Source organism: Mus caroli, unplaced genomic scaffold (assembly GCF_978045245.1).
Source record: "Mus caroli unplaced genomic scaffold, Mus_caroli_1 scaffold_11, whole genome shotgun sequence".
Lineage (NCBI taxonomy): Eukaryota > Metazoa > Chordata > Mammalia > Rodentia > Muridae > Mus > Mus caroli.
In genome coordinates, this window is record NW_028227266.1 from 39,342,601 (window position 1) to 39,363,082 (window position 20,482).

General features: G+C 42.9%; 1 long non-coding RNA gene across 6 annotated transcripts in view; it reads left to right on the forward strand.

The window, feature by feature from the left end:
• The window catches only part of LOC147001995 (uncharacterized), a 306,897-nt gene that overhangs the window by 145,089 nt on the left and 141,326 nt on the right, over window positions 1-20,482 (forward strand). For 4 of the 6 annotated variants that reach the window (XR_015048925.1, XR_015048926.1, XR_015048924.1 and 1 more), the window contains exons 5-6: window positions 6,929-7,077; window positions 20,100-20,174. This is a non-coding gene — a long non-coding RNA (uncharacterized LOC147001995). Of the gene's footprint in view, window positions 1-6,928; window positions 7,078-17,608; window positions 17,681-20,099; window positions 20,175-20,482 lie in introns of all 6 variants that reach the window. The other 2 variants (XR_015048928.1, XR_015048929.1) reach the window with 2 other exon arrangements.

The window sequence follows — 20,482 nt, forward strand, 5'->3', positions numbered from 1 at the left end:
TCTCCCAAGAGATGATGGCACTTAGTAGATGTCATTGTCACAGTCCTACCATATGTAGCCCTTCATGCTGGTTATGTGGAATGCCAAGCTTACTTTTAGTCATTAGGGTTCTCTCTGCAGGATATAAAGAGAATTCTGCAAAGTGTTAGCATGAGGAAAAAATCTAAATGTCCTGCTGGCACCCTGTCCAATGCACAGTCCTTCATGAGTTTCTATGGTTTGAGTTCTGCCTTCTTTCTTTACGAATTTAAGACTCTGGTACCAAATTTCTTCAGTTTTCACGATGAGATGGAAAACGCTGGTCTGTTAAGTTTCTGCCATGCCATCCGACAAGAATGAGCTTTAGGACTCTGTTGAAAATGGCATCCAGTTGGCTCCAAGATGAAAGGTTTGTTGTGAAGTCATGAGCTTAACTTGCTGGCTTCTCCTAAAGAGCCTCTAAGATTACCTAGCAGCATGTTCTTTTATGCTGAGAGAGAGAGAGGGAGAGAGAGAGGGAGAGAGAGAAGGAGAGAGTGAGGGAGAGAGAGAGGGAGAGAGAGGGGGAGAAGGAGAGAGAGGGGAGAGAGAGAGAGAGAGAGAGAGGGAGAGAGAAAGAGAGAGAGAGAAAGAGAGAGAGAGAGAGAGAGAGAGAGAGAGAGAGAGAGAGAGAGAGAGAGAGAGAGAGAGAGAGAGAGAGGAGAACATTACTTTGATAAATGATGGCAAGGTAACTAAGGTTTCTTCTTTAGAGACCTACCCAGTCCTGGGGGATTTTATGTCTCTATGACCCAGGTTGGTCCCTGGCCAAGGACCCTTGAAGTCCTGTAAAGATGAGCAGCTCTTGAAAGCCCAATTGTATCTTTCATCAAAGACGAAATTAGACTTTTCTCATAGCCCTGTTACTTTCCCACGCTGACGGCTAGTGTTATCCTGCGGTCCCTTTTCCTTTCTTGGTATGAAATATTAAGCAAATATCTCTTGTCCATCAAGATGAAGCATACCCTTAGTCACACTAATTTGTAAATTTCTCTAAAAAAAAAAACAAACAAACATGGATATTTGGTAACATCTGCATGTCAAGTGCCATGTCTCCAGTGGATGAAGCAGTCTGGAGTTGCTAATTTCTTTGTCTTTCAGGTTTACAGTGGCAGCTTGAACCTAGTAACCCTTTAGTTCTGTCTGAGAAAGAAAGCTCAGCTCTGATTGACTGCCCTTAGACTCCCTGGACACATGTAGGCTCTCATGCCTATGAGACTGAGTTCAGAGTTTTCTGTCTAGAGTATCCTGTCAATGCTACTTGTTCTATTGTTGGGAAGACAGTTTGGCCTCTCTTGCATCTGCCTTGCAGGAGTGGTCAGTTCTCAATGACCCCCACATGGATTACATACTCTGTGAATTATCCATAGATAATTTTTAATTCCAATCTGACTATATTATTCTTTGACATACTCTCATGAAGTTATCCCTTGGTATCGTCCCTTAAGCCAGGCATAGTTTGCCTGCCAATGCGAGCATGGAAGAAAATAGGCAGAGGTAATTGTGCTAAACTGTCATGGTATACAATTCATAAATCAGAAAGAATGACTTTGGAGTAATCCTGCTTGAAATTGCATCATCGCTGCTCAAACATCTCTCTGTGATTATGAAAACAAAAATTAAAAAAAAAAAAAACCTCTATATGCCTACTCCATTCTCTTTCCAAAGCTAGTATTTGCAAGAATATCATTACAATGGTGAACCCTAGACCCAGCGGAAGTTTAAGAGTGCGAGAGGGAATTGGCACATATAAATTCTCTGGCCAACTTGAGATACCTTGGGGATTACTCTGAAAATCTCTCTAGCCCTTTCCCAGGACGGTCTTCAAGGAAGCCACCTTGGAGCCATCATGTCTGCCTCCTCATACAGATGAAACCCAACCAAACAACGTAAAAACTGATGTGAAAATTGGTTGTGCCTTATTCCCTCCTGGGGGTGGAAGGGAAATGCCTCTTAGTCCTGTTCCACCTTAAAAGTAAAATGCACAGTTTCTGTGTGCAGCTCCAGCACGCAGGGGGCCCCCTGATCTGTGCAGGGACTGGGGTGGGAGGGGGAATGTAAGCAGATCTCTGAAGAAACCACTTGGCTCAGCAATTTTCGAGCTTGTTGTAATTGGCCTAGCCTAAAAGAATTCGTCAAGCTGTACCTAGGCCAAGGAAAATGCAAACGCTTCCCTGAAACAGAGGCATTTGGAGTGGAAGAGAATAAAGAGCTCTTCGGCAAACCAGGCAGACAGACAAGCAAAGTGGACAGGAAAGTGGGGGAGCAGGGAGGTTGCATATGGACCATTTTCTCACTTGGCACATCAGTGGATCTGACCACGCCATGCAGGGAAAGCAGATCTATCAAAAGATCTTGGTTAGCTCACTCCTACTGTCCTGAGGCCTATCCTAGTCTGGGTATCCACTGACTGCAAAGTGGCCCTTTCTCTGAACAACTGAAATTAGGGGTCCTTTCTTTCAGTCCCAGGCTAAAAACTAACTATTTATGATGTGACAGCTGCTGATGCCCAGTATGTCTCACGAGCCTTCCAATCTGACACTTGGCTATTACTTCCTCTTCTTTTTCCAGGTCCTCTATGACTACTGTGAGGACAGGCCTGGTCCCACCAGGTTCCTTTTGTATACAATTACCTTAGCATCGCTAAAGCATGGAAGGCATTTTACTAATATTTTTACTCTATTTCTGACAGATGTTTGAACACATAGGAGGTGTTCTATCTACACCTGATTGACATCCTGTTGTTGTGATGTATTTGCAGCCCTTGACAACCAGAGGAAGCTCTTAGGCGTATTTCTCTGTAAAGTGAACTAGTCAGAGAAATGGAGAAACTAAGTCACATGATGAGTCTAACTTCCATGCCTCTGCTTAGGTCTTTCTTGCCCTTTCCTTTGCCTGCCGTGTGAATCTGTATACTCATCCCATCATCTCTTGATACCATCCATGTCGCTTTGGAAAAGTCTTTTCTATCCAGTACCTCTCTGGGACTTCACTTCCCATCACCATCCCTCTAAATTTCCCTCTCTTGTCCCAGTTTCCTGTCTTTTCCTCCATCCTCCAATTGCAGCTTTTCCCTCCTTTCTTTGGTCGGAGTGTTCTTTCTCTTGTCTGCCTCCTTCATGAGCTGTGCACCTCTCCAAATCTCTACAGCTCCTTTACAGCATACATCATGCAAGGGGCTCCAAAGCTCCCTTATATTCCTGCCTCCCTTATTCCTAGCAACCTGGTCACCCTTCTTTATTTATCTTGTTTTTATTTCTCTATCTTTCCTTCCTGCATTATAAAACTTATCAATATCACAAAATGGGGCAGAGCAGGGGAAACTAGCAACGTCACCGGGGGCCATTCAACCCTGAATGACTAAGAAATGCCAATGTGGGGCCACTCTGAGGGTTCTGTTTTCTTCTCCCTTGTTTCCATGACTTGCTGACACATACTATGTGCAAGTGACTATTCCTTAGCCCCGGGAGCATGCTCAGTAATCAAATGGCTCTCTGAGGCTGCCTGCAGAGATGGTCAGCCTCTCACTGAAGAAGTCACGGAAGGGTTTCAGGCATGGGTGATGGCAGGGGTAGCTTGCAAATGAGGTAGAGTCTCAGCATCTCTTTAAAATCTGAGCTGCTTCTTGTGTCGTTTACTCAGAGAGCAGAAGTATACGGTTTTTCTCAATGATTCCCACCAAACTGAAGGGCAGTTGCCTTATTTAAGAGGCCTTATAGTCTTTACCTGAGAGGGTAAGTTACTCTTTTAGAGAAAGCCAGGAAAAGAAATGAAGCACACTTAGGAGTTAGATGGCTGTCGGATTAGACCAGTGAGGTCCCTTAGCAGGAGATGAAATGCTGTGTAGGTAGGTCACATGTTTGTTGTTTGTAGTTTCTCCTATGATCCATATATATACCAACCAAAGATTATGAATTAGAAGGATTCTCAAACATCACTTTGATCTGGCTGGCCTCGATGGATGGTCTTCTCTTTGACCAAAATCAGAGACTCCCTAGCCTTTTCTTGATAAGTGACTTCTAATTCCTACTGAATTATAGGCTTATCAATAGTGCAGAATTTGTTTTTTTGAGATGGGATCTCTTGTAAACCTGCCTTCTCTACCTTCCAAATGCAAGGACTATAAACATGCATTGCCATGTCTCTTAGAACACTGTTCTTTGAGTAAGTCAAAAGGCATTCTGTTTGGACTTTTTGTCTGGAATGGATGGCCCCATTCTATCCCCTAAAGCTCGGCAGAACAAATATCATTTACTTTCCATTTGATAACTCCTTGGATATTTGAAAACATTAATGATAAATTTAGGTCTTTATCTAAGCAGCTCCATTTTTTAAAATTTCCCATGACTTGGTTTCACATCTCTTGGCAATCCTGGTTTCTGCACATCCTTGGTCCACCCCACTTTTCCTGGTGGGGTCTAAAGCAGAAATGGATGCTCCGAATAGCTCTGAGGAACAAGACCCAACTCTGTTTCCTCATTCAATTCCTTGCTTCTCACCACTGAGCAGTCATTACCTACATGCTCAGTACACCTGTTGCTACATTGTGAGCAGTGTTTGTGGACTCTGTTGGAAACTCTGTAGCAGAGTGAGATTAACCCTTCAAGCCTTTGCAACTCTCTTACAGTTCCTTGATATCTCTCTCTCTCTCTCTCTCTCTCTCTCTCTCTCTCTCTCTCTCTCTCTCTCTCTCTCTCTCTCTTATAAACCAGTCTTAGTTGGGCTGGTCTTGAACTTGCTACATAGTTGAGGATGGGCTTGAACTCTGAATCCTCCTGCCTTCACCATCTGCACTCTAGAATTACAGGCCTGCACTACAGTGCCCACCTTTGAATCTTTTGCTGTTTATGTTTGGTTGGTTGGCTTGGCTCGATGTGAGTTTAAAACAGAACTGAAGCAATGTCAGAGTCATTTAACTCTTGCTCAACCCAAGGACCCAGGACAGGTCTGAGAAATAGTGATCGACTCTCTATGATCAATAGTCATATCATTAACTGGCTTTTCTTCTTCATTATCATTACCACTGGCATCTTAATATCATAAGCTTCTTTTACATGGGTTGCTATTTGGAAGCTAATTCCTGTAGTGTCCATAAAAGAGCCCTTGAAGTAGCCATAGTTCTTAAGAAATATAATGTTACCATCCATCTTATACCAAGTCCAACTTTGCCTTTTCTTTCTTTGGATAAACAGTCTTATAGAGCGTTGGCTGGTCTTGAACTTGCTACATGGTCGAGGATGGGCTTGAACTCCGAACCCTCCTGTCTTCACCATCTGCATTCTAGAGTTACAGGCCTGCTTTACCATGCCCATCTTTAAGTCTTTTGTTGTTGTTTTTGTTGGGTTGGTTGGTTGGGTTGAACACCCATGTGGTTCAGTACAGTGCTGCCCCCAGCATTGCAGGAAGGTAGTAGAATTGAAGAGAGATGAGTGAGCCTCGGCTTATGATTTTGTCTGCCGAGTAAATAGGAAGTGTTTTATGTTGATTCTTTGCGGAAGCCCCCCTCCCCAGGATTGCTAGATGAGACCATGTGGTAGTATGCCATGTGAAATGGGCTCTAAGCTTTCAGAGATTTCGATTTGATCACAGGCTGGTCCATTAACCATTCCGACCTCAGTTTCTTTATCACTAAAATAGGGCTCTTCTAATCTCACAGTCAAGGTTTCCCAACTGGTCTGATGGTGAAAGGAGATTGTATCACAAGGAGGGTGGCTACCTAGCATCAGCACCAAATCACTGTCATCAACTTGGAAGATCACCTTGGTCATTTACCCTTCACTAACTGGTAAATAAAGAGCCTCCAGCTGGTCTTATGGGTCCCCTTCCCCATTTGACATAATGATGAATTGAATTCTTGCCTGCAGGAGCAGGCTGCTGCCTTTCTCTGCATCTTGCTAAACACACTGTTTTCACATTGCAGGGTGGGGCGGGCCAATCCCTGTTTCAGAGGGTGAAGCTGGCTGCCCTGCCCTGAGGTTGAACTCAGCTTCTCTTCCCTTATCCCCAGAGGTGGAGCACGGTCTGGGTGTCCTGGGCGGGAGGTCAGGAAAATCAGTCCCGATGTTCCCTTCCCCCCTGGTTTGACTGATAGCACCCAAAGCATCACTTGGTAAGCCTCTGCAGAAGAGAATTATCGATTTCTTACTTCCTACCTGCCTGCTGGGCAGGTTAGAATGGATGAGATTGCATCTCTGTGGAGGAGGATGCTATTTGGATATGCAGTTTGCATTCATCACAGTGGGCAACAGGAAGCAGCCAAGGTCCCTGGGACACCATAGGCCAGGAGAGCCCAGGAAACTGGACCATTAGGCTTATTCTCAGACTTCAGAAACTGTGCCTGGTCTCTCCAGAACAGCCATGTGTGACTGAGTGCCTGTGTGACATATTTTTTTAACCAGTCCAAACTGGACACACAGCAGCAGCAAATGATCGCCAACCACCATGTGCATATACAGTATTAGCCCTGTAAGCTTATTGTCTTCTCAGACTACGTTCACCTACACTCTGGGTCTTCCAGGTCCTAAGAACGCTGGATATCCAAAGGATTTCCCTGGTTAATTTCAGAGGACCTCAGCCCTGCAAATCACACAGAAGCTGTTGCTCACAGAAGGACACAGTGTACTTTGTGCCTTTCGATGCACTCCCCTCCTCCCACCCCAAGGCACCAACCCAAACCTAGTGCTGGCCTGTCGTGCTCAGCATCTCCCACTAGGGGGAGCCCCCGGAGGGCAGCTGGGGCTGAGCAATTTGGGAAGCGCTGAAGTTTTCTGCTCCTGTCCTGTACTGGTTTTCACTAAGCCAACTGTGAGATTTCTTTGTTGCAATGTTGGGGTCTGAGATAACACTGCTGGAGGCTGGAGGCAAGAAACATAGCCGAAACCATCTTTTAGTGTGTGCTGTTATTTACTAGTGCTGTGAACCAAGGAAGGGAAATAACAAAGAGCCCGAAGACTGCACAGTTCCAGCCTGTAGGCCCTGGAGACAGTCCGGAGTCCTCAGACGGACAGAAAGAAGACATCATGAAGGGCAACCTGGGGTGCCTGTGGCTGCTGAGTACAGGTGAGAGGCAGAGGGAGGATGGCCAGGGGGCTCATGGGTAAAGAGGCACAGGAGACCCCTGGACATGAGAAAATGAATAGACCAAAATGAGAGTGGTCAGTAGAGGTTAAGGGGGAAAGCACTGACTGGGAACATCATCAAGGAAGAAAGGAGGGCAAGGGGTGAGCTTGCAGAAAGGACAAAAGAAAGAAACAAGGTTGCTGTAGGAGAGAGGCAGAGCTTGAGAATAGAATCTGAATGGAGTCTGAAGTTGGTTCCAACTAGGCTGCTTAAGAAACTTGGCAAGAAACAAGTTGAGGAGAGATTGACATCGAAGGTCCACTTGCTTAAGGAAGTTCAGCGTGAGCAAATGTGGCTCACAGTCAATCGACCTAATCATTTCAGTTGTGTGTCACAGAGCCACACCTACTCTTACTTTGACCTAAACTGGAAGGAATTCTGGTCTGCAGGCTTTTTCCGGGTTCTTTCACTTCTGAACCAGTGCTTCCCACTTTCCCTTTCTTCCTTTGGGTTTTCCACAGCCCCTCTAGGGAGTGGACCGGTAGTCAGAAATTCTGTGTTCTGGTCTAGAACTTGCCATTTATCGGTGGGATTAGCTTAAGCGAGGAAACCCCGGAGTTTCCTTTTCCTTTGTCTAAAAAGGGAGATAATAATATATTACTGACAAGCCTTTACAGGATGGTTCCAAAGACTGAATAAGTAAGAGGATGCGAAGAAATGCTCTTAATAGATTATAATTGCTAGCTAAATAAAAGTTGGCATTAATAATAATTAATCAGTTAATAGAGCTTTGCTACTCTCAGCAGGGAGTTTGCTGAGTCTGGGAGAGAGGAGTATGCATGTAAGTCAACACCCATAACCCAGTCTCCTACTTGTGTACACGTAGCTCCCCAGACTTTTAGAACTAATCTCTTTGATAAATGGAACACTTCATGTTCGCTCCCTTTCCTGACAGCATCAAATGTTCTTTTTCTAGCCTTAGCTCGGTTTCTCATGCAGATAAATGATTGATGGTGTCCCCACGGTGCCTGGGGGAGTGAGATGTCTGTGTCCTGGACACAGGAGTCAATGTCATGTCTTGGGCATATGGTGGGACTATTTAGAAGAAGCAAATGACAGGCTGTGATAATAATAATCCCGTCATAATCTCCCCCTTCTAGAATGTTCTTTCCAGGTCACTTGTGATTTTTTTTTCATCGAAATGTGTCAGACAATAAACTTGGGTCTGTGTCTTGGATCAGGCTGGTGGAGGTTGCCTATGAGAACGTTAGCTGGCTTTGACACCTGTAGCCGTATTCTTTCTGCTTCTCCTCAGCTGTGAGTGTGTCCGGTGGGGAAGGCAGAGTAGGCCATTTGTGAAGTGTTTGATATCTCTCCTCCCTCTGTTACCTGAAATTCTCACAACCCTTCCTCCATGTATCTAAACATACATTTGAAGAGCACCATTGACCTGCAGACACTTGACAAGTGCCCAGCTCTCCTCATGATGCTGCCACTGGGTTTCTGCTAGTGATTGCCCCACACCTCCCAATTATTTTAAACTTTTGTCCCAGCTGCTAATAAAAGGAAACTTTCTCCTGCTTCTTTTTATCTCTACCAATCAAGTGATGGAGCAAATATTTAGAATGATGCTTAGTTTAAGGCACCTACCTACTCACCTGCAGAAAGTTAATATCCTATCCAAAGGCACAATACTTGATATCCTATCCAAAGGCTGTGTTTTCTAAAACCACCAAGCACACACATGCTCATATATATATATATATATATATATATATATATATATATATGCAGATGCACTCACATGTGCATGCATATACAACTATATGTGTGTGTGCATATATACACATTCCTTCTCCCTCCAAACATATATTCATTCTGCACTTAATGAAAAGTATGTATAAATATTAACATAGGACACTCAAGTGCATACTTAATGAAGAATAAGGATATGAATTTCTTCATGGGCAATTTGGCTGTTCTAGAGTCCAGAAGTGATCACAATTCACATGGCTTTAAAAAAAATCATGGATCAATTTCTGCTCTGTCCATAGTAATGAATATCGATATGTTGCCTCTTCTATACAAACTGTCAGCAATTTCAGATATTTTTAAATGAGTTTTTAAAAATACATTTGCAAAGTCAATTATTTTGAATCTCATCTGAGGCAATTAAAAAACATCCTGACATTTAAGGTGATATTTTTTCTCAAGTAAAATAATTATAAATAATACTAATTATGAACAAGTCATTTAGTTACTCGCAGTCTGGTTCAACCTTTAGGTTAATAAACCAATCCATTAGAATTCATCTTGCTCAAAGGACCAATTTGTTTAAAAAATGTAGTGACCTTTTACCACAAGTGTGATTGATATTTTCTTTAACAATATCAGAGCTGTCTTTCTCAGAGAAGAGTGTGGTCCAGAGGTAGGTATAGAAAAGTCCTATAGCTTTATGTGTCTCCTGATGGTGGTAAGAATACTGAACATGGTTGAAACCTTCTCATCTCAGATGGTACCTTAAGAAGACATCTGGAGGTCTTACAAAATTCACCTATATTATTCCTCGTGCCAGAAAAAAAGCTTAGATATTTTTTCTCTACTTTTGATGTTTTGTTCTTGCTAAACACGTATGGTAGAGAGCTACATGTGTGGTTCATGGGTCAAGTCTGTTCAACCACAGTTTTACTAAAATAAAATTCGGTCTGTGTACATGTTGTTTATCGCTACATTTTCTACCAGAAAGACAGTTCTGGGAAGTCAGTATATCCTGCAACACTGAATATACTCATTACCCAGCCTTTAAAGATGCTTACAAATCCCAAGGCAGAAGAACGAGAACAGAATAGTTATCTTTGAGTAGCTGCAACTCCTCTGTGGGCAGCACGTGTGAATTTACGAAGTCTGCACATCCTACTGTAGCAGGGATTATGGGGCTTTCTTAGCTGAGGAAGAAACTGCAAATCTGCCTGTGGTGGTACAGTCATTCAGTGGCATAGGTAAGGTAGGGCTGTCAGCCGCCGGAGAGACAGAGAAGGAGTATTTATTTCCGAGTCTTCCCCTAGATGCTGTCAACTGCCAAAGACACTGGACAGTGAAAATTCTTGATGCTGTGTTCCTACCTTATCTGCTCTTGGCTTGGATGAACCCCGGCTTATCTTTTCTGTCCCCATTCTCAGGACCAGGACTGTGCAAGTAAGCAGAATGGAAAGAAAGCATCGTGCTTTGTAATCAAACAAAGCAAGGCTTTATTACATCAGTGTTCATTTCTCTGTCCGCCCAGAGATGGGCACAATGGCACAGATACCCTGAAATAGAAAGTAACAGGCAAGTGTTTGTTGCAGAATATACTATCTTATAAAACGTTTGCCTTTTGAAACAGAAGATCCACTTTTAATTACATCTCTTTCTTCTTAATTCAAGTTAATATCAAAATTATATCTCTCCCCACCCCTAAGCTTACGACATCTGCTTGCAAAGTAGGCCACAAGGAGGCAGATCTCATTAGGAAGGAAGGCTGGGACAATGAAACAGGACAATGGCTGTGTTCAGAGTCCAGAGTTTTCCTTAGTCTTACATCTTCATGAAAGGGGGTGAAGGATAAAGAGAGGATGTTGAGAATAAGAACCATCTACACTGAGCCTTCCCTGAGGATGGTCAATTTGATTTTCCATTCTTCCAGATTTTATATTGACTGTTCAGTTTACCTAACGATGCTAGTTGTAAGATTATTGCACTGACCGAGACTCGCTTCTCCAAGCAATGGTTTATTAGAGAGCCAATTGTGTACATGTGTCTATAATATACATTAGAAGCCTCAGCGTCCTCCAAGGAGAAGCTAATTCCCCCCTGTGAGACAAGCACAGCAGACAGGGTAGAGAAATCACGATTGGGTGAGATCTGAGGAAATACAGATTTCTGACCGTCAGACATTGGAGGAGACGGCAGTTATAAGAAGGATGGAGAGGGAACGAAATCACAGAGTGGAGGTGAGGCTTTGTGTTCAGAAAAGGCATCCATGGGAGGTGTTAAATGGGAGCTTGTGGTATGGAGGGAAGAGGAAGTAAAGTGAGTGAAATAGCCTGGGTTCAGATTCTAGAGGAACTTGGAACCATAGGGGCTGGGGCGAAGGCTCAGTGGTTAGGAGCGCTTTCCGCTATTGCAGAGAACAAGAGTTCAGTTCTCAGTACCCGCATAGTGACCCATAACCATCTATAAGGTCAATTCTAGAGGATCCAACGCCCTCTTCTGGTCTCTTTGGGTACCAGGCATGCACATGGAACACATACATACAGGCAAACATTTACACATACAAACATTTCTTAAGAATGAAAAGAAAGTGAGATGTCACACTAGGGAGATAGCTCAGATGATAAAATTCTTGCTGTGTGTGCATGACAAACTGGGATCAATCCTCAACACCCCTGTAAAATAATTCTGAGTGCAGCAGTGCGTGCCTGTAACTCCCGTCCTTGGAAGGTGGAGACTGGAGAATCTCTGAGGCTCACTGGCTAGTCATTCTAGCTGACTTGGTGAGCTCCAACTTCAATGAAAGACCCTGTCAAAAAAAACAAAGCAAAACAAACAAACAAACAAAATAAACCGAGGAGAGATCAATCAGGGAGGGCACCCGATGTTGGCCTCTACTCCCATACAAATAAATGCACAGGCTTGCACATGTACGTGTGTGCAGCACACACAAAATTCAGACCTTCTCTGTAGATGCTGGGCTCATTGATGGTGGGCAAGAGAATGACTTGACCTATAGTTTGGGAAGGAGCATCACAACATTCAGTCAGAACTTGGTAGCACTGTGCCAGAGAGAGACAAGCTGAGAAAGATGGATCTTCACCTCGTGTTCTCAAGGCCTGACTATTGTAGGTATGGCACTAGCTGAGGGCTTTCTGAGGGCATTTATTTAATGGCATGCCAGTGGCATTTACTCATAAACCAAAAAGCCATTGGGCCAGAAATAGGGGTTTTGGTTACTTCCCCAGACAGGATGTAGTTTGGGCGATTATACACATGATTCATCGAGGTTGGGAAACATATCCTGCACAAACACACGCCCCTCCCCTCCAAGCAGAGTGACTCATGGCTTCTCCAGTTTGGTCTATGGAAGGCTTGGGAGTCCAGGCAGAGTCTGAGATATGAGGTTCCATCATAAATCTGTAACATTCGTAAAGAGAAACATTCCTCCCCATTCTCTCAATTATCGGGCAGGAGGCATTTATTGAATTCTTACTCTTTTCACACAGAAATTGTAATGTTGTGAAACATAGTTCCTATCATAAAACACTTCCAAGTTTAGTTAGGAAAGTGGACCTAGTGATAACTGCAAAGAGAGGGTCCCACAAGCATTCCAGAGAACTCTAAGCTACACTAATGGGCCAGAGGGGGGAAATGCAGCAGCTATAGTTATAGAAGGGCTATGAGACCAAGTCCTAACAAAGACCATTCTTTATTTGACAGCCCAGCAAGTCGAAATCTAGTGGTTTCTATGGCCTGAATGTGGTTCTAGGAATGAAGATTCATATTTTGGTTGAATGTCCATTCTAACTAGAGGACTCTGTTGAAGTTAAGCCCCGGTTCTCCCTCCTAGTCCTGTGTCCCCAGAAATAAGACTCAGATCCAAAATATACTTACAAATATATTTGCCATATAGCTAGGCTGTTCTCTGACTAGACATTGCTTAAAATATTCCATTTTGTCTAGCCTACATTCTGCCACATGGCTGGTTACCTGTGCTCAGGTACCACGTGTCTGTCTTGACATCTCTTCCTAGTGAATCTCTCCTAGACCTTTTTCTTCTCCCAGATGTCTCATCTTATATTTTCTGCCTAAGCCATAGGCCATAGGCTTTTTCCTTGACAGGTGATGCATTCATACAATACACAAGATATTCTCTCTACAGGACTCAATAAATACTGTAAGAACCAACTAAACAGCCTCGTCTCAGGGAGTTTCTATTCAGGGAGTGGAGAAAGAAGCATCAGGTATGGGATACCCAATATGATAAGAGAGCCTCTTTTAACTCCTTGGCACTCCGTGTTTGTAGGGGGTATGTGCATATTCCATGGCATACCTGTGAAGACCAGAGGACAACTTGAGGCGTTGATCCTCACTCTCCACTATGAGTCCTAGGGATTGAACACACACCATCAGGTTTGGCAGCAGATGTCTTACCCACTGAGCCAGCTTACTGGCCAACCAAGTTTATTCATAAGCCTGACATATTTTGGGCCAATTTCCCTGCCTTTCTATAACTTGAGTGAATAACAGATGCAAGAGGGATATCATGTACATACCCATGTATATGCATGCATAGGCATGCATATGAATGTGTGTGTTTGTGTGCATATTTTTTGTATGTGTGGCACTGGGTGTCAAACCCTAGATATATGCACACTAAGTAAGCTTTGTACTTCCTGTCTAGCCCTTGATTTAGTTTATGTGTTATTGTGTTTAAGATAGGACCTTATTACGTGTATCATGCTAGTCTGGGATATATGATTGTCCCATCTCTGCCTCCTGATTGCTATGAGTACAGGCATATCCTGATAGCCTGGCTACGACAGAAATCATTCTTATTTGATGATGCATAGCTGTGAGTCCCCAGATACCATGACTCGGCGGTTTCCATCAGTGATCAGGACTTTTTGTACTCATTGATAATTTTTCTGCAACTGCTCTGTTCTCACTTGGTACCTTGAAGACTGAAAAGGAAAAAACTATGACAGGGACATACTTTGCTTAAATAGTATTCAGGTCAGGTTCGGTAACAGACAACTCTGCCTTGGAGGTCGGGTTTGATTCTCATTTCATCAAGATATCTAAAATAACCAGGTCACGAGGTGGTTATTGGCAGGGTCCTCGCTGGGATGGGATTTGACCTACATAGGGAGAGAACCAGGACAGGAATAGTTCTTCAGCTCTTCACAGACTTGGAGAAATCCAGTTTGAACAACTGCAGGATCACAAAGCTGGGAGAAACTCCATGTGACCTAAAGTGATCCTGGTACCTATATCTGGGCAGATATATGCCTGACTGGAAGTTAATAAAAAGTCCAGAGCTCAATACTTTAACAAATGCTTCGAAACATATTTATTCTGAATATTCTACATCTGGGGTACTGATGATGCCTGGGCAAAGCATCACTATACCCCCTCTCAGTGGTAGGACTCAGAATCTGGAACACATTCCTTTCAGATACTTGGTGTGAGAAAAAGAATTGTTTTTGAAGTATAGTTTACAATTTTCAAAAAAATTAGACAAAGTGTCATATTCAATCAGCCCATCTAATAGGCCATTTTATTTATTAAAAATAAATTTAAATTTAAAAATAAATTTAAATTTAAATGTATAAAATTGTGAGCGGATGTTTTCATTTGCATCATGACTGGCTTTAAAAAGACTTACCAGAAATTATAAAAAAATTAAATAAATAAGTTCACATCCTCGCAGAAGGCTAACTTGAGGTACATCAATGCTGGGAAATTGTGCTATTTCTCACTCTGCTTGGTAAGTTGCTTAAGGCCAAGAAGAATGCCTCGTTTGTCTCTACATAGCCTACTCTAGAAGCAGGTGCATGCTGGGACGAAGCTGTTGAGCAAGTTAAAAAACAAAAAACAAAACAAAAACCAATGAAGTCATTACTCTGTGGTCATGCCATGATTTTTATTTCATTTTTTGGTCTATTTTGATATTTTTTTCACCAAATATGAACCCCATGGTCACCTTGAGACTAACTAGCTGGCAGGAATCTTGTAAAAGTAGAGCAGCCTGGGGGCTAGGACAATTGACTGGGGGAAAGAGTTTGGATTTAGATGAATTGTTGGGAGTAGAATGGAAGCCGATGGGATAGATTTGCAAGCCTGTGTGTCCGTATTTAAATGAAGAGATCGAGCTATTGCTGTGGTAGACACTATAACTGACAACAACTTGGGAATGGTCAATTTTATCTTACAGCTTGAAGTCTGTCACTGAAGGAACTGCCTGTCAAGGCAGGAGCTCAAGGCACAATCTAGAGGCAAGAGTGGAAGTGGAAACCATAGAGGAACATGGCTTACTGGCTTGCTCCTCATGGGCTGCTCAGCTTGCTTTTCTATAACACTCGGACCCAGCAGTCCAGTGGTGAAACCACCCAGTGAGCTCGACACTTCAACATCAGTCATCAATCAAAAAGTATGCCTCCATAGGCTAATCTCATGAGGGGATTTTCTCTGTGAGGCTCCTTCTTTCTAAATAACTCTAGCTTGCTTCAAGTTGACACAAAATTAGCCAGTACAATCAGGAAGTATCCATTTGAGGGATAGAACCTCAAGCAGCCCCCCCTTTTTGGCCCATTTCTATGTATAAATAGTATGAAGTGTTATTTTTAAGGTCTTGCTGTGGTTGGATAGGATCTTGTGTTTGTAAGAATAAGTCTGATTAAAAATCCAAACTCCAGGAAGGTATGGGGTACACCAAGGTTTCAGAAATTATCTGAGCCAAAGACTGACCCTTCCTTCCACCTCATCCTAGATAGATCTTTATCCCAATCCATTGCCCCTCTGCACCTCTGTTCCCTCTACCAATTCTGCCCTCAGGTCTACTTCCTTGAGGAGGCTAAATAATTTTTCAAAGCCTCTGGGAAGACTGGTGTCCCAGCAAAATCAGAGAATGTGATGGGTCATGCTATTAGACTCAGCAGACATAGTGGAGTGAGGGTTGGTTCTTCCAGGGAGAACCCGTGGACTGTACAGCACACAGTAGGACTCTGCCTTCCCCCTTTCCTTCCCACATACTCCTCAGCTCTATGAACATTATCTGCTGACTTTCCAATCTTCTTTCAAGACTTGGTTCAATTTTGCTTCCCAATGCTTCACTGTAGCTTCACTGTAGGATATTGCAGCCTCTTCTTATCTCTGTTTCCAAAGTACCACAAACCTGCTGAGGTGTGGGAAGTACATCTCACCATACTCTCTTCAAATGCTGTGCTTTTCCATAAGACTTGGAATTCTTCAAAGCTGCTGGCTGCCTGGTTGGTTTGATTTCATGTCCCTTTACTGGACTATGTATGCATTTCTCAATCACTAGCTTCTGGAGTTGTGAGAGAAATAATCTAAGATTCCTTTTCTCAAGCTGACTGAGGTCGAGAAGGAAATGGAAGAGAATAGAAGCTTAGTAGATATGCAGTAGAATGGGCACTGTGTGCATTAAGAACGTGAGAATGAGCAGTCTTCCTCACTGTTAAAGGCTGGAAAGTTTCCAGGGTAGAAGGGAGCCTCCCTTGGCCCGTGCTGAGTGTTGAATGCACAAGAGGCCTGGAGAAGGGACATTCACTTCGGTAAGAGCAACATATGAGAAGGTTGTAGAATACACAAAGCCAGAGTTGTATGTTCAAATACAAAAATAGAATAGAGATCCATAAAATAATTTTAATAACAGCTTCCAATAACTGATTGGAACTGATTTTTATAGAATAATGTACTAGGAGCTAGGAAATTAGAAAATGGTCAGGCTAATTATGAATTTACCCTGGAAATCTCTCAAGGAAGGTAGGCTTTGACTTGCTTCATGACGAGCTAAATCTGAGGGCTGAGTCGAGGTTTTGATTTCACTCTGCCAGGTATTACACTGGTAATAATCTTGCCCTCCCTAATCTCTACAACATGATCTGAAGACACTATGTCTTGCACAGTTATACAGATGATGAAAAGAGATGCAATATTTATATTAATTTACTTACTGGCCAAAATCTTGGCTAGTGTCATTGCAAGATGCATAATATATTAATGAGCTAACAATGTGTTTTTTACATAATTTGCCTCTGAGGACAGGACAGCCTGACTGCTGCCCACATGATGCGTTAAGAATTTTTCAAATGGTTTGGTTGTTGGGTTTAAGGTGTTCTTTCTGGGAAGAAAATAGCATTGTTGTAGATAGAAGTTTCATCCACAGACTTCCTCTTCCCATAAGACATTCCCTTGAGCATCTGTTGCCTCTTCTATAGCCCATGATAAATGATATTGTGGCATTATAAAGTTGTTCTTCCTGGTGGTCTTACAGAGAGAGACGTATGATTCCACTATATTAGGTGAGTCTTAGATCAGGTATGGGAGAGAGCAGGTAGCACCATCCAATGAATGCATAATAACCTGATACCTTTAGCAGGGGCTTTGTTTCAGTGTGTGTCAAGGACTGTGGACAGAACTCATTAAGTGTAACTGACATATGCATTCAGGACCATGGTACAGATAACCATTCCCTCTGTGTGCTTCTTTAGTTCTGTAGAGTCCTTATGAGATGAGTGCCTGACTTGTCTCTCATTACACTCTGACACCAGCATTATACGGGAGAAAGACTCCATTGTTCTTTACTGCCTTGAAGGTGGCACTGAAAAAAATGTGCAGTAGCATATTAAGGAGTTCTGACTTATTCCTGTTTGCTGACTGCTCCAGAGAATCAGAAGTAGAGGCTCAGATACCCCGGTCAAAGGCATAGCCAGTTCACAATCCTCATCATCTATCCATTCTCTCATCCTTCTAGTTCGAGGCTACTGAGAATCATCTTTCCAGACCCTACAAAGGCAGAGAGCAGGCTTACTTTCCCAGAATCAAGGTCAGTGAGATTTTGCTGTGAGTGCCACAGAAATCGGAAGGCATCCTACGGATCAGACAAGCTTGAGAAGGCTGAGATTGTCACTGTGGCAGATGAGACACACAGAGCACAGCCCAGGGTGCACGATGAATCTGTTGCAGATTTCGCTTCCTCCAATTTTTGTCCAATTATATTAATTCATTCACGAAGTACTTTAGAACTTTTATTTCAGAGTACTGGGGGGACAGTTTGAAAGCCTCTCAACTCCTAGCTAGTAGGAACATACTGTTATTCTATTCTCATTTTTAATTTGTTACTCGAGATTTTTCTAATGTACTTTGATCGTATTAATTCCCTTTCCCTCACTCTGAGATCCAGCCCTGTCCATTGGACGTGAGACATTCTGCTGGCACGTGATCAACTCACAGGGGCCATACCCTTAAAAGAATACTTACCCTCCTCTTCTCAGTGACTATCAATTGCCAATATCACCTTAACTGGGGGTGGGACTTCATGTTCATTTCCTCTCCTCATGCTGGGATTTTACATGTATTGACCCTATGCAGGTCCTGTTCATGTTGTCTCAACTGCTGTGAATTAATATTTGCAACTCTTTGCTGTGGTCAGAACACAGCCTTCTTGTAGTTATTCACCGCTCCTCTTACAATCTCTTTATGCTGTCTTCCAAATGACCCCCAAGCCTTGGGAGGAGCATATACAATATAAACTTTTCACTTAGAGCTGAGCATTCTCTAGTCTCTTAATCTCTGTATGTTGACCTGTTGTGGGTAATGGATTCATTGATGAGTATAACTATAAGCCATTAGGAGTCAGTTTGACGTTGTGTTCCATTTAGCAGTAGATTCTACTAGATACTGTAGGCTATCACATAAAAAGACAAGTGTCAGGATTACCTCTTTTGGAGTTGTTGGCCAGTGAGGTTCCATAGTCCTCCTCAAACATCATAGGCTATTGAAAATACTGCTCTTATAGATCTCTGAGCAGATGAATACTGTTCCTGAAGGGTGAGCCCTATGCTTTGGGTTAAACAAAAGTAGCACATGGTAGCTACAGACTGCCAAAATTTGAGTTCATTTATCCAGTAAAGCTCTGGATAAATAAAATAAAAGTTGCCAAAAATAACCTTAAAAAATCCTATTTTCCTATTGTACTGGATAAATTGCATGGAAAATCCCTAGAAAATGTTGAAATTGAGACGTCCCCTCCCCGCCTTCTGCCCTTTCTCATTCCCTTTTAAAGAGGGAGCATGGGTTTGATTTGTAACTCTTCTAGTTTGTATTTGATGGGATCCTTTGGAAACCTTCTGGGCAAGGGACAGAATCATCGCTAGTAGCTTTTACTGTAATCTCAGAAAACTTCTTTACTCTCCTCCAGGCCTCTACTGTTCCGAGCATGACCCATATCTGTAAAAGAGCCTTCCTACCACCTGCTAAGGCTAACCTTTCCTTTTCTTCAGAGTGGAGATAGGGCAGTGTCAAGAGGCAGAGGCAACTCTTGTCACCGGCCTATCCTTTTACCTCCCCCACAGGAACTTTCCTTAGGAAACTTTTTTTCCCATTCTAATGCCCCTGCCCCCTTTTCTAGAATCTCTCCAGAATATATTCAGTTCATAACCTCCTGGAGCTCCCATGAGGCTGCGAACGCATGCAGCGTCCAATGTACACATTTGTTTCTCCGAGTTGGGAATGCTTGATATGACATAGCGCCAGGACAACCCTGGGACCCTGCCTTTACTGAGTTCAGCTCTCAGATAGAACACGTCAGTAATCTTCATGCCCTTGATCACGTCACTTACTTTCTCCAGGCGTTCTCCTGTGCACGACAGAGATGGTAGTGTCCTGACCTTTGCAAGGATGAAATGAGGAATCAGAAAGTTCATATTCTGGTACCCAACTGCTGGAGGTTTGCACCGCAGTGTGCATCTTACTAATGCGTCATCTTGAGAAAAGTCATTCACCACTCTCAGCTTGGCCCCCCCTTAACTGGGGTTAGGGTCTACAAAGGGACTTATATTTGATCTTCTGGAGTGATTTAGAAAACTTAAAGTTACTTGGAAAACTTAAAGTAGAACCTGAATGCTGGTAGGCTCTCGATTAATGTAAACTATTACTTTAGAATGGCACCCGGCGAGCCTAGGTTACCTGTTGTTCATCTTTCTGCTGATTCCTCGAGATTTAGGTGAGGCCGATCCACTTTGCAGGTGCAGGTCTGTTGGCTAAAGGGATTTTATGTAGAGCAGGCATTCGGTGATTGATGTTCAGTTCTCTTACGTGACACCGATGCCTTTTGGAGGGAAGTCTTCTTGGAAAGATAACACATTCTCTGGATTTTCAAAAGCTTATGTGCTCTAAGTGTGGGTTGGAGACTCTTTTTCTTAATTGAACACAGCAGACATTTTGTGTCATGTTGATTTCCTCAGGATATGAATCAGAGAGAAAGAAGTGAAATCTTGTCCTAGGAAGAAAGGGAGCGATTGGCAGAAGACTTGTCTCTGGTAAGGCAATTTACACACTTGTCTTTTAAGGGGTGAGTCACCATCTATGATACATTTCCCAGCAATGTCTAAGAGTTTCCTAATCTGGAGTTCACACTCCAGCCAGATAAGAGAGAGGAGAAAGGGTCTTATAATCCACCTAGTTACCACTCAGAGCCCTAAAAGGGACCTCAATGGAAATGCGTCTCCTACTGCTCTTCTTTTAGTCACTAAGATGAAGAATTAGCTAATCATGTTCAAATTTACCATTTTCCAATAGCAAACATTAGCATTCCAGGAAAAAAATAAGCCACCCGAAATCTCTCCAT